We start from the raw sequence: 13,585 nt of genomic DNA on the forward strand, positions 1-13,585 counted from the left end.
AAAATTTGAACAAAGGTGTTTCCAAAATTGGAAGCAGACTGTGATCTATCACACAGAATATTCTGGGATAATCCATATACATGAAAAAAATCCTTTATAAACAAAATAGCTGTCACACTGGAAAAGGAAGAACCATTACCGGAACAAAGCGAGCACGACAATTGCTCTCCACTCAGTAATACCAGCGCACGCAAATGTGCACTGGTATTACAAGTTAGGCACAATGCAAACACGACCTTGCTTTCGCATTGCCTGGAAGCTTTGAGCAGCAAATTGAAAATATATATGTATATGAATATATACATATATATGTGTTTATATGTGTATATACACATATAAACACATAAATATATATATACATACAATAAGCATATACATATATATTTACAGTGATAACACAGTCCCTATAGAGAGCAAAGTAAAGGCACCCCACATCCTCTCACTTTAACCCCTAATAACTGCTTTGTGCAGTTATATTTAAAATTAAAAAAAAAAGGTGCTCTTATTTTTTTTTATTTAAAAAAATAAATAATTTTATTGAGGTACTAAGGATAGGCATACAAGCATCATAAACAAACTGAGAAAATTGTAGTACAATAAATGATAACATTGCTAGTCAAATTAATACACAGTGCCTATATAGAAGCTAACCTTCCCTACAAACCCAAAGGTCACTCATGGACCTTAGATGAAAAGACAAATCTGAAAACAAGGGAAGGTGTAATATAATAGAGAGACCACTTTTGGATACCACTATGAAGACCTCAGATTTTATATTTTATTTTGCTAAGCAATCAGGTAACTTACTATAAGTAGTAAGCTTTTATAATATCTAGGGACTCTGTGGAACTACCCATGGGCATAAACACAAGTAATAGTCAATCCAGAGTACTACCATAATTACAATATAGCTTGTAATAGGCATTGAACTTTAAAAATTAGCAACCACAAAGACACTGTACATTATGTGACAGGGCTAAATTGGAGTCATTTACCAAAGCATCAGAAGTTAGGTCAATCTACGGTAGGAGAGCAGACTGGGAGACAAAATGCGTTATTAAAGGAGGGCCATGCATAAGTGAGCTTTTCTATGGAGCCAGTACAACATATTAAAAGACTTTGTAAAGTTCAACCCTGCAGCCATAAATCTATTAGAACACCGTGTCTGCTATCTAAAGATATCAGGTTAATCCCCTAAAATCTAATTGGTAGATATAATGAGCATGCCTTTACTATCCCGGCCGCTGACAGTTCGGCATTGGGGAAATGAGACATACGAGTAAGAATTGTAAACTTAGAATGGCTACAAGGTTATGAGAGCTAACGTCAAGATAAAAGGTCTATTAAAATGTGTATGCGAACAATTTTGAGAAGCCTCTAGTGTCCTAAATTGCTCATACCTAGCACAAAAAGGCCATGTATATAAGGGTATTGTCTACTTCATGACTAACCTCTATAATGGCATAGATAAGTTGAAGCATCATGTGCCCATGGTTATGTTTACCCTAGAGAAAAAATGGTATTGGCTATAAGAGCTGTAAACCTTGGGCATATAGGGATATGCATACCTTTAAAGTATTAGAAAATTATTTACTTTAATCTCCAGTATTGCAATTAAACACATAAACCCTAAACAGCAGGGCAATTAAATGAACAAAATATTCATACACAATCCTGGATAAAAAAAATTTCACCATTCAAACACTTAGGCAATATTTAACAATTGTTCTCTGTGGTTGATGGATACGGAACAATATATAGCCTTTCAGGAAGAAGTAACATTGTCCTACAAGCTGCGTAAACACTGTGAGGAAGCAAGACAGCAAACCAAATAGACTGCTATTGTATACAGGGGGGGGGGGGGGATATGTACATATATGGAGACAGCCAGAGTTACAAAAACTGACCCAACCTAGGGTGTAATACTTGTTGTAGTGTCCAAACAATTACAGTCCCTCAAAACTCAGGCTTTGGAGTTGCCATTAGAGTTCTTGCAAGTTAGATTTGGACCAGTAAATTAAACTTAGCTATTGAGTAGAAAGTTCCCATAACGGGATGTTATAAAAGAGCAGTCCCAGCGTTCATCTGTAAGCAACTCAAGAGATATTAAAACACTTCTCTTACATAGTCTCCCATATCTCTGTTGCGCACGTGAGCTTTGAATCATTATCCTATGCCGGAACGCCATAATAGACTGGCTCTGTCGGTGCTTTTTCCCATAGACAGAGTAAGACAGTGTCTCTGTATGAAGATTCGGATCTCCACACAGAAAGCTGCAAGGTTTGCTGCAGGCTCCCCGTTTCTTGGCAGGCAGAAAGGGATTATGTTGCACAGCTCATTCTCTGGTAGGCTTAAGAAACTAGCAGACCTCCCAGCAATGTAAGTATCCATGGTGTGGACCGAGACCCCGGCGCTCCCCGGCCTCAGCTCACTGCAGCTGTCGTCAATGTGCTCCCAGGACATCTCCATCCCCTGAGGGTCCGGCTCTATGTATTTCAGGTAGCAAAGGGTCTCTGCATGGGCCTCAGGTTGAAATTGTAAATCTCCACTAACCTCCTCTGCCGCCATGGCAGGATCATGGGTAGGAAGTTCTTTAAGGCCAAAACACTGATCCACTAGGTGATGCAGCCTAAGGAAATGCTCCTTCAGGAGTACAAAGATTGCTTCTTGGATGTGTTGCATGATATATGTAAGGTTCCACAAAGTTGATAGCTAATACCTGGTTGCGATTCAGCACATGTACAGTGCCGCGTAATGACAGGGTAGAAGTGTGCCCTGCCGGGGGGGGGGGGTATGGAGTAGACCAAGGCCTCCAAGTAGCTCACAGTACTGATGCTAGCAGAGATTTTGTCAATATCTATCACATTCAATTCACTGTTAGTAGTGGACTTCAGATTTGTATTTGTATACATTTGTATGGATGTTGCTATTATATGGTTATATTGTAATAGTTCTTCTAAAAAGCTGGAGCAGCATGCAGTGGTGCGACCGAACATGGCCACCGCCCGGAAGATCCCCCCTTATTTTTAATTTTAATAAAGGAACTGCACACTTTATTTGGAGGGCAATCGGGAACAGTTTTTTAATTAACCAAAGGTCTGACCTCTGGTTAATTGTGCTTAGCACAAAGTGCTACAGCGAGCTCGCAGTAACAAGCCACTAAGCTGGTTATTTAACGTGCACCCGTAAAGGAGCAAATTTGCCCTTTTACGGACGCACATTAAAACAGTGCTCCACTTGTAATCTAGCCCTTAATCTTATCAACTGAAAAGCATAGAGTAGCAAGAAAATGTCCATATTTGCAAATTAATCAGTCCAAATGACAGCAGCACTCACCAAAAGATATTAAATTTCACAACTTTATTTGGAGATTTCCCAATGTACAAAGATTAAGACGACAACGTTTCGGGATTGTTGCCCTTCGTCATGTCAAGTAATACTGAATACCAAACAAAGTGCCTTTTATAGGCATGTGCAAACAATAAGACACACCCCTTTAACCTTTTCAGGTCTTAAATACTTGAAACACATTGTATATTTTCAATTACTTAAAACAATTGTTTGCAACCTCTTTTAAAATAAAACACATACGCCTAGATTTAGAGTTTGGCATTAGCCGTCAAAAGCAGCGTTAAGGGGTCCTAACGCTGCTTTTTACCGCCCACTGGTATTTAGAGTCAGCCAGGAAAGGGTCTACCGCTCACTTCCTTTCCGCGACTCCAGGCTACCGCAGATCCCCTTACGTCAATTGCATATCCTATCTTTTCTATGGGATTTGCCTAACGCTGGTATTTGGAGTCTTGGAAGAAGTGAGCGGTAGACCCTCTACCGACAAGACTCCTAAAGCCAAAAAAAGTCAGTAGTTAAGAGCTTTATGGGCTAACGCCGGAATATAAAGCTCCTAACTACTGTGCTATAAAGTACACTAACACCCATAAACTACCTATGTACCCCTAAACTGAGCTCCCCCCCACATCGCCAACCCTCTAATAAAATGTTTTAACCCCTAATCTGTCGACCGGACACCACCGCCACCTACATTATCCCTATGAACCCCTAATCTGCTGCCCCTAACATCGCCGACACCTACATTATATTTATTACCCCCTAATCTGCCCCCCCCCAATGTCACCGCTACCTAACTACACTTATTAACCCCTAATATGCCGACCGGACCTCACCGCCACTATAATAAATGTATTAACCCCTAAACCGCCGCACTCCCGCCTCGCAAACACTATAATATATTTTTTTTTTATTTAAGATATATTTTTATTGAGGTTTTGAGCAAATATTACAACAGGTATTTGCAGATAAACACAGATAACAGTGTGGTAAAAAGTACATTCTTAGTAAGAAAAAGAACAGAGTACAAATATAGAGCGGCAACAACTCTAGACATGCAATCTATAGAACTCTAGACAAGTTTAAATGGTCTGTCTATGCAGTATATAGCCCAAATTATTAACCTACCTATCTATAAAATACCATGTGGGGCCAATGAATAAGGATATTGGTCTGAAATAGTATGCACCAATTTGTACAGAAAAATTATATATAGAGTTTAATAGAACCTCAGTTTTATATTATATGTCAAAGAGAGATGGTCTCCTCATTGCTATATAGATATTTATTAAATTATTTGTTCTAAAAAAGAAAAGGGGAGCAAGAGGAGGTTAGCTTTTTTTATTTTTGGGGGAGGGAAATTCAGCGGGCCAGAGCCGCTCGAAGTGGAATGAAGGAGAGGGGGGAAAAAGGGAGGGGGGGGGGCGGGGCAATCTAAAAGCTAAACACTTAAATGCTTTTGGGCCTTGAAAGTATGTGTATGAAGAGCAAAAAAAAAAGAAAAGAAAAAAAATCTACTATCAGTGTTGCAAACAAAGGGGGGAGACTTAAGATTTGTTCTAATTCTGTTCCTCACGTTCCAAACATAATAGCCCTAATACCATGATCTAGATAATACTCACTAAAAATAATATTAAAGTAAAGATATAGAACAAGAATCACTTCTGTGTAAATGTTAGGCTAAATGCATATGAGAAAAGGATTGTTTACAAGTAACTGGTACGATGTAAACAAATGTACAGTAATACAATGGGACAATCATGTGAGACCCATAACATAATAGCTTATTCCGTGAGACACTATATTAAAAGAAGAAGATAGTTATCGATTGGCAGGTTATCCCTGACACTACTGGAGCATCTGTTCACATATGCTATAGTACTATGCAACACAGTTCAATCATAAAGGCGGTAGCATCACATTCTGCTGCTAGTGCGCTGTACCAGGGCAGAAATGGCCACGTAAACACTCCACCTCAGGTATATATTAATGTGTATTGTGAGCACCAAAGATCCAAAATGGAAACATCCCAGGCCATTACTATCTGTCTACTTTGATTATTCAAATAAGGCCAGTGTTTAGGTCACCTCCAAGGAACTACATATGGACCAGTCTGCTATGATTTAAATAAATTAAGGTTGCGTAATATAGTATAATTAGATGATGCCGTCTCGGCCGCAGACAGCAAAGATAGAGGATAAAATATAAGATTCCAACCAGAATATCATAACCATAGGAACCTGGAGGTGAAAAGTGTACACTAAATGGGAGTATAAAGAGTAATATTTCAATCCTAGATATTTTTAGGTATGTCTATATAAGCCTCTCTCAATCAGTGTGAGTCCCAATGGACAACATCTAAGCAAATATTTGCGATGCTATCAACCAGGTCTAACGGAGTTTAAAGACACATATAGCAATATTATTAAAGCGACATGAAACCCAAATTTTTTCCTTCATGATTTAGATAGAGCATGCCATTTTAAAGATCTTTCTAATTTACTTCTATTATCTAATTTGCTTAATTCTCTTGATATCCTTTGCTGAAAGGCATATCTAGATAGGCTCAGTAGCGGCTGATATGGTGGCTGCACATAGATGCATTGTGTGATTGGCTCAATCATGTGCATTGCAATTTATCCGCAAAGGATATCTAAAGAATGAAGCAAATTAGATAATAGAAGTAAATTGGGATGTTGTTTAAAATTGGATTCTCTATCTGAATCATGAAAGAAACTTTTTGGGTTTAATGTCCCTTTAAAGATATATATATATATATATATATATATATATATATATACATGCAATTGGGGTATGGTTATGTGCTATATACATATCTTAAGTCTTAGTTAACCTCCATACCAATAGCTGTGTAAAGTAGAAACCTCCAATATATCTCCAGTATTGTAGCTTATTAACTAAACCCATTACTCCAAAAGGCTCAGCAAAAACATTTGAGGGTAATTTACATGTTACACTGCAAGATTAAAGCTAATAGGTTAACTTTAAAGTAGAATGGAGTCATAAGGAGTTCCAGGTAGTTTGAGATAAAGATGTTTCCTAGATATGCCCTTGTATGGACTTAAAGCTGAAGTGATACCGTGAACATACTGACCACATAGTTATGTATAATGAAACATAGGAACACCATTGAGCAAATAGGTTAAACATTTCAAATTCACTAACAATTAATGTAGTTAATCTCAACCACACATACATAGAACTGAGAATAAAACATGTACGACTCTGTTATGACTAGCTAGCTAACACTACAGCCATGGAATATTAAGAGCCTAAAAGAGCACCATGGGGAAACCATGAACCTTAAGTTGAAGAGCCATGGCAGTTCAAATAAAAAATAAAAATAAAAGTTGAATAAAGATTTTCTCGTTGAAGGGTTAAGTCAGGACTCCAATATTGTCCAGTTTATACATGCTAATGAAGAGTTAAGCGGTTTGGTAAGCACTTATAAGTAGCAAAAAGTCTGCTGCCCAATATGTTAGCCACTACCTTGTAGAAAGCACCCGATTTCTGAGGTCTCCAGCACAGTAATCAATCAGCGGGTGGCCCAATTGATCTCCCCATCTGCACTCCAGATTGATCAGTGACATAATCGGGGGCTGCAGGAGAACACATAGACATTCTGCCCCCGGGATCCGATAAGTGTGGTGAGTACGTCTGTGAGGTAGAGAAAAGGATCGGGGCCATTTCAATTTGTCAGCCTCAAAGTCCTCAGGAAGGGTAGTAGCAGATCTGTACGCGTGAATTGTCACTAAGGAATTAGGCATGGGATCAAGTTGTAGGAGTGCGACTGGATGTGAGGGCTTTTGCTTTGTGCGGTTCTTGTGGTCACTATTCCCCATATGGCCTAATGGTAAGCCGTTATGCGTCTGAGTCTTGTGGTCCGTTGCGGTGTATGGCACTTTACCGGCAGCTTCATAGGTCCTGCTCATGAAGGATGCGACGCTCATATCTCCCGTGGAAATGTAAGCTGTAGGACGGTTATCCAGATCTTGCTCCGCTCCATGTACCAAGCCCGTCTCAGGAGCCGCCCCATGCAGGTGTAGTAACATAGCAGCAAAAGTCTTGCGAAATAGCGAGGTCAGCTCCCGGTGGTGCTCATCCAGCACTCGACACATGTGCATCACCAATCCATCTGAGGTAAGCATGGTCAGCACATAGAAGTATGACAAAGTCGACCTTTGCTCAGAGGATATTGTCTGAATAACAGGGCAGCAAGTTGTGTATCAATGAGATATAATACTTTGATGTCTAGTGGCGGCTAGAGGGGAGAGGCTCCCAAAGCTCCGTAGTCAGACTCCATTGTAGGCCGCAGCCGTCTCGAAGGGCATATTCTGCGGTATTTCTCTTATGATCTGCATGTCAATATGACCCGCAGATTCTCATGGATGCAGCCATGTTGTTTTTATGGTTGTAAGTATTTTAGAGATACAAATAAAAAATAAATTATATGGACGCTTTCAGGAGCTCTAGAATATGCGTCCTATCATGGCCTCACTTGGCCCCACCCCCAACACTATAATAAATTTTATTAACCCCTAATCTGCCCTCCCTAACATCGCCGCCACCTACCTACAATTATTAACCCCTAATCTCCCGCCCGCAACGTTGCCGCTACTATAATAAAGTTATTAACCCCTAAACCTAACTCTAACCCTAACCCTAACACCCCCTAAGTTAAATATAATTTTAATTAAACGAAATAATATTCTTATAATTAAATAAATTATTCCTATTTAAAACTAAATACTTACCAATCAAATAAACCCTAATATAGCTACAATATAAATAATAGTTAGGTTAGGATTTATTTTACAGGCAACTTTGTAATTATTTTAACTAGGTACAATAGCTATTAAATAGTTAATAACTATTTAATAGCTACCTAGTTAAAATAAGTACAAAATTACCTGTAAAATAAATCCTAACCTAAGTTACAAATACACCTAACACTACACTATCATTAAATTAATTAAATAAATTACCTACAATTAGCTAAACTAAAATACAATTAAACAAACTAATCTATAATACAAAAACAAACAAACAAACACTAAATTACAAAAAATAAAAAAATATTACAAGAAGTTTAAACTAATTACACCTAATCTAAGCCCACTAATAAAATAAAAAAGCCCCCCAAAATAAAAAAATGCCCTACCCTATTCTAAATTACAAAAGTAATCAGCTCTTTTACAAGCGCTTAAAAGGGCTTTTTCAGGGCATTGCCCCAAAGTAATCAGCTCTTTTACCTGTAAAAAAAAAAAACAACCCCCCCAACATTAAAACCCACCACCCACATACCCCTACTCTAACCCACCCAAACTCCCCTTAAAAAAACCTAACGCTAACCCCCTGAAGATCTCCCTACATTGAGTCATCTTCACCCAACCGGGCCGAAATCTTCATCCAAGGTGCGCAGAGGAGGTCCTTAATCTGGTAGAAGTCTTCATCCAGGCGGCGTCTTCAATCTTCATCCATCCGGAGCGGAGCAGAGCCATCTTCCAAGGAGCCGACGCGGAGCTATCCTCTTCATCCGGATTCTTCTAACACAATGACGGTACCTTTAAGTGACGTTATCCAAGATGGCGTCTCTTCAATTCCGATTGGCTGATAGGATTCGTCGTTCAGTCGTCGGTTGAAGAGGATGGCTCCGCGTCAGCTCCTTGGAATATGGCTCCGCTCCACTCCGGATGGATGAATATTGAAGACGCTGCCTGGATGAAGACTTCTACCGGATGAAGGACCTCCTCTGCGCACCTTGGATGAAGAATTCGGCTTGGCTGGGTGAAGACAACTCAAGGTAGGATGATCTTCAGGGGGTTAGCGTTAGGTTTTTTTAAGGTGGGTTTGGGTGGGTTAGAGTAGGGGTATGTGGGTGGTGGGTTTTAATGTTGGGGTGGTTGTATTTTTTTTTACAGGTAAAAGAGCTGATTACTTTGGGGCAATGCCCCGCAAAAAGCCCTTTTAAGGGCTGGTAAAAGAGCTGATTACTTTTGTAATTTAGAATAGGGTAGGGCATTTTTTTATTTTGGGGGCTTTTTTATTTTATTAGGGGGCGTAGATTAGGTGTAATTATTTTAAACTTCTTGTAATATTTTTTTATTTTTTGTAATTTAGTGGGGGTTTTTTGTATTATAGATTAGTTTATTTAATTGTATTTTAGTTTAGCTAATTGTAGGTAATTTATTTAATTAATTTAATGATAGTGTAGTGTTAGGTATATTTATAACTTAGGTTAGAATTTATTTTACAGGTAATTTTGTACTTATTTTAACTAGGTAGCTATTAAATAGTTATTAACTATTTAATAGTTATTGTACCTAGTTAAAATAAATACAAAGTTGCCTGTAAAATAAATATAAATCCTAAAATAGCTACAATGTAACTATTATTTATATTGTAGCTATATTAGGGTTTATTTTATAGGTAAGTATTTAGTTTTAAATAGGAATAATTTATTTAATTATAGGAATATTATTTTGTTTAATGAAAATTATATTTAACTTAAGGGGGTGTTAGGGTTAGGGTTAGAGTTAGGTTTAAGGGTTAATAACTTTATTATAGTAGTGGCGACATTGCGGGCGGGAGATTAGGGGTTAATAATTGTAGGTAGGTGGTGGCGATGTTAGGGAGGGCAGATTAGGGGTTAATACAATTTATTATAGTGTTTGCGAGGCGGGAGTGCGGCGGTTTAGGGGTTAATACATTTATTATAGTGGCGAGGTCCGGTCGGCAGATTAGGGGTTAATAAGTGTAGGTAGGTGGCGGCGACGTTGGGGGGGGGCAGATTAGGGGGTAATAAATATAATATAGGTGTCGGCGATGTTAGGGGCAGTAGATTAGGGGTTCATAGCTATAATGTAGGTTACGGCGGTGTCCGGAGCGGCAGATTAGGGGTTAATCATATAATGCAGGTGTCAGCAATAGCGGGGACGGCAGATTAGGGGTTAATAAGTGTAAGGTTAGGGGTGTTTAGACTCGGGGTTCATGTTAGGGTGTTAGGTGCAGACTTAGAGAGTGTTTCCCCATAGGAAACAATGGGGCTGCGCTAGGAGCTGAACGCTGCTTTTTTGCAGGTGTTAGTTTTTTTTTCAGCCAGCTCAGCCCCATTGTATCCTATGGGGATATCGTGCACGAGCACGTTTTTCCAGCTTACCGCTACCGTAGGCAACGCTGGTATTGAGAGTTGAAGGGAAGGTAAATTATGCTCAACGCTCCCTTTTCTGAGCCTAACGCAGCCACTCAAACAACTCTAAATACCAGCGTTGTCTTAAGGGTGCGCTAGGAAAAAAAGCAGCGTTAGCTACGTGGGTTTTTACCGACAAAACTCTAAATCTAGGCGATAGTATTAGTGGAATGTGCACGCATAAGCATAATATCATTTTTGTAATAAAACATTTTTTAAAAGTATATTTGTTGAAAGTCAATTACAAAAAAGTAAATTACAAAGAAATGAATTGCAAAAAATTACAAAATTTTTTACAAGAAGGAGAAAAGACAGATGGCAAGCAATATTGGGCATACTCTATAAGAATATAGATATATCTAACTTCTTATTCATCCCTATTGGGAACATTGTATCTAATTTTGTAATAAAAAATGCCTCCCTCTGTTTCAAAAGGAGATTCCTATCTCCACCCCTTCTCAATGGTTTACCATTGTCAATAATCAAGAATTTGAGCTGACTCACATTAGGCCCTGCTTCTACAAAATATTCAGCAACCGTATTTTTTATATACCGGTATTTTGTGCGAATATTCGATTTATGTTCAGTTATGCGATCTTGGACAGATCTTGTAGTCTCTCTTACATAGCTCTGCCCACATGGGCACTTGATCATATATATGACAAAATTGGAATTACACGTAAAAAAAAACATTGATGACATTTTTTCCCCATTCCGGGTATGAAAGAACACTTTGCCTTTATTCATGTTGTTACAATTACAACAACCCAAACAGGGATAACATCCATGTTTTTTTTCAGTGATATATGCCTGCCTTTTGATGTTGCTGGGGCCTATGTCAGAATTAATGAGTTTGTCTCTCAAATTACTGCATCATTTATATGCAGGCATAAAATTAATTTGAAACTCCGGACTTTTGGGTTACATTTTCCTAGAATGTGCCAATACTTCCTAAGTATGGATATAACTTTAGGACTCAAAGAATTATATTGCATTACACAGACTAAATTCGGACATAGGTCCCAGCAACATCAAAAGGCAGGCATATATCCAATTCCAATTTTGTCATGTATATGATCAAGTGCCCATGTGGGCGGAGCTATGTAGGAGAGACTACAAGATCTGTCCGAGATCGCATAACTGAACATAAATCGAATATTTGCACAAAATATATAAAAAATCCGGTTGCTAAATATTTTGTAGAAGCAGGGCATAATATGAGTCAGCTCAAATTCTTGATTATTGACAATGTTAAACCATTGAGAAGGGGTGGAGATAGGAATCTCCTTTTGAAACAGAGGGAGGCATTTTGGATTACAAAATTAGATACAATGTTCCCAATAGGGAGGAATGAGGAGTTAGATCTATCTATATTCTTATAGAGTATGCCCAATATTGTTTGCCATCTGTCTTTTCTCCTTCTATAATGTTTTGTAATTTTTTGCAATTAATGTCTTTGTAATTTACTTTTTTGTAATTGCATTTCAACAAATATACTTCTAAAAATGTTTTATTACAAAATGATATGCTTATGCGTGCACATTCCACTAATACTATGGCCTAGATTTAGAGTTTGGCGTTAGCCGTCAAAAGTAGGGTTAAGGGGTCCTAACGCTGCTTTTTACCGCCCGCTCGTATTTAGAGTCAGCCAGGAAAGGGTCTACCGCTCACTTCCTTTCCGCGACTCCAGGCTACTGCAGATCCCCTTACGTCAATTGCGTATCCTATCTTTTCTATGGGATTTGCCTAACGTTGGTATTTGGAGTCTTGGAAGAACTGAGCGGTAGAGCCTCTACCGACAAGACTCCTACCGCCAAAAAAAGTCTGTAGTTAAGAGCTTTATGGGCTAACGCCGGAATATAAAGCTCCTAACTACTGTGCTATAAAGTACACTAACACCCATAAACTACCTATGTACCCCTAAACCGAGCCCCCCCCACATCGCCAACTCTCTAATACATTTTTTAACCCCTAATCTGCCCCTAACATCGCCGACACCTATATTATATTTATTACCCCAAATCTGCCCCCCCCCAATGTCGCCGCTACCTTACCTACACTTATTAACCCCTAATCTGCTGACCGGACCTCGCCACCACTATAATAAATGTATTAACCCCTAAACCGCTGCACTCCCGCCTCGCAAACACTATAATAAATTGTATTAACCCCTAATCTGCCCTCCCTAACATCGCCGCCACCTACCTACAATTATTAACCCCTAATCTCCTGCCCGCAACGTCGCCGCTACTATAATAAAGTTATTAACCCCTAAACCGAAGTCTAACCCTAACCCTAACACCCCCTAACTTAAATATAATTTAAATTAAACAAAATAATATTCCTATAATTAAATAAATTATTCCTATTTAAAACTAAATACTTACCTATAAAATAAACACTAATATAGCTACAATATAACTAATAATTACATTGTAGCTATTTTAGGATTTATATTTATTTTACAGGCAACTTTGTATTTATTTTAACTAGGTACAATAGCTATTAAATAGTTAATAACTATTTAATAGCTACCTAGTTAAAATAACTACAAAATTAACTGTAAAATAAATCCTAACCTAAGTTACAAATACACCTAACACTACACTATCATTAAATTAATTAATTAAATAAATTAACTACAATTAGCTAAACTAAAATACAATTAAATAAACTTATCTATAATACAAAAACAAACAAACACTAAATTACAAAAAATAAAAAAAAATACAAGAAGTTTAAACTAATTACACCTAATCTAAGCTCCCTAATAAAATAAAAAATCCCCCCAAAATAAAAAAATGCCCTACCCTATTCTAAATTACAAAGTAATCAGCTCTTTTACCAGCCCTTAAAAGGGCTTTTTGTGGGGCATTGCCCCAAAGTAATCAGCTCTTTTACCTGTAAAAAAAATACAACCCCCCAACATTAAAACCCACCACCCACATACCCCTACTCTAACCCACCCATACCCCCCTTAAAAAAACCTAACGCTAACCCCCTGAAGATCTCCCTACCTTGAGTCGTCTT

Source organism: Bombina bombina, chromosome 2 (assembly GCF_027579735.1).
Source record: "Bombina bombina isolate aBomBom1 chromosome 2, aBomBom1.pri, whole genome shotgun sequence".
NCBI classification, from domain to species: Eukaryota; Metazoa; Chordata; class Amphibia; order Anura; family Bombinatoridae; genus Bombina; species Bombina bombina.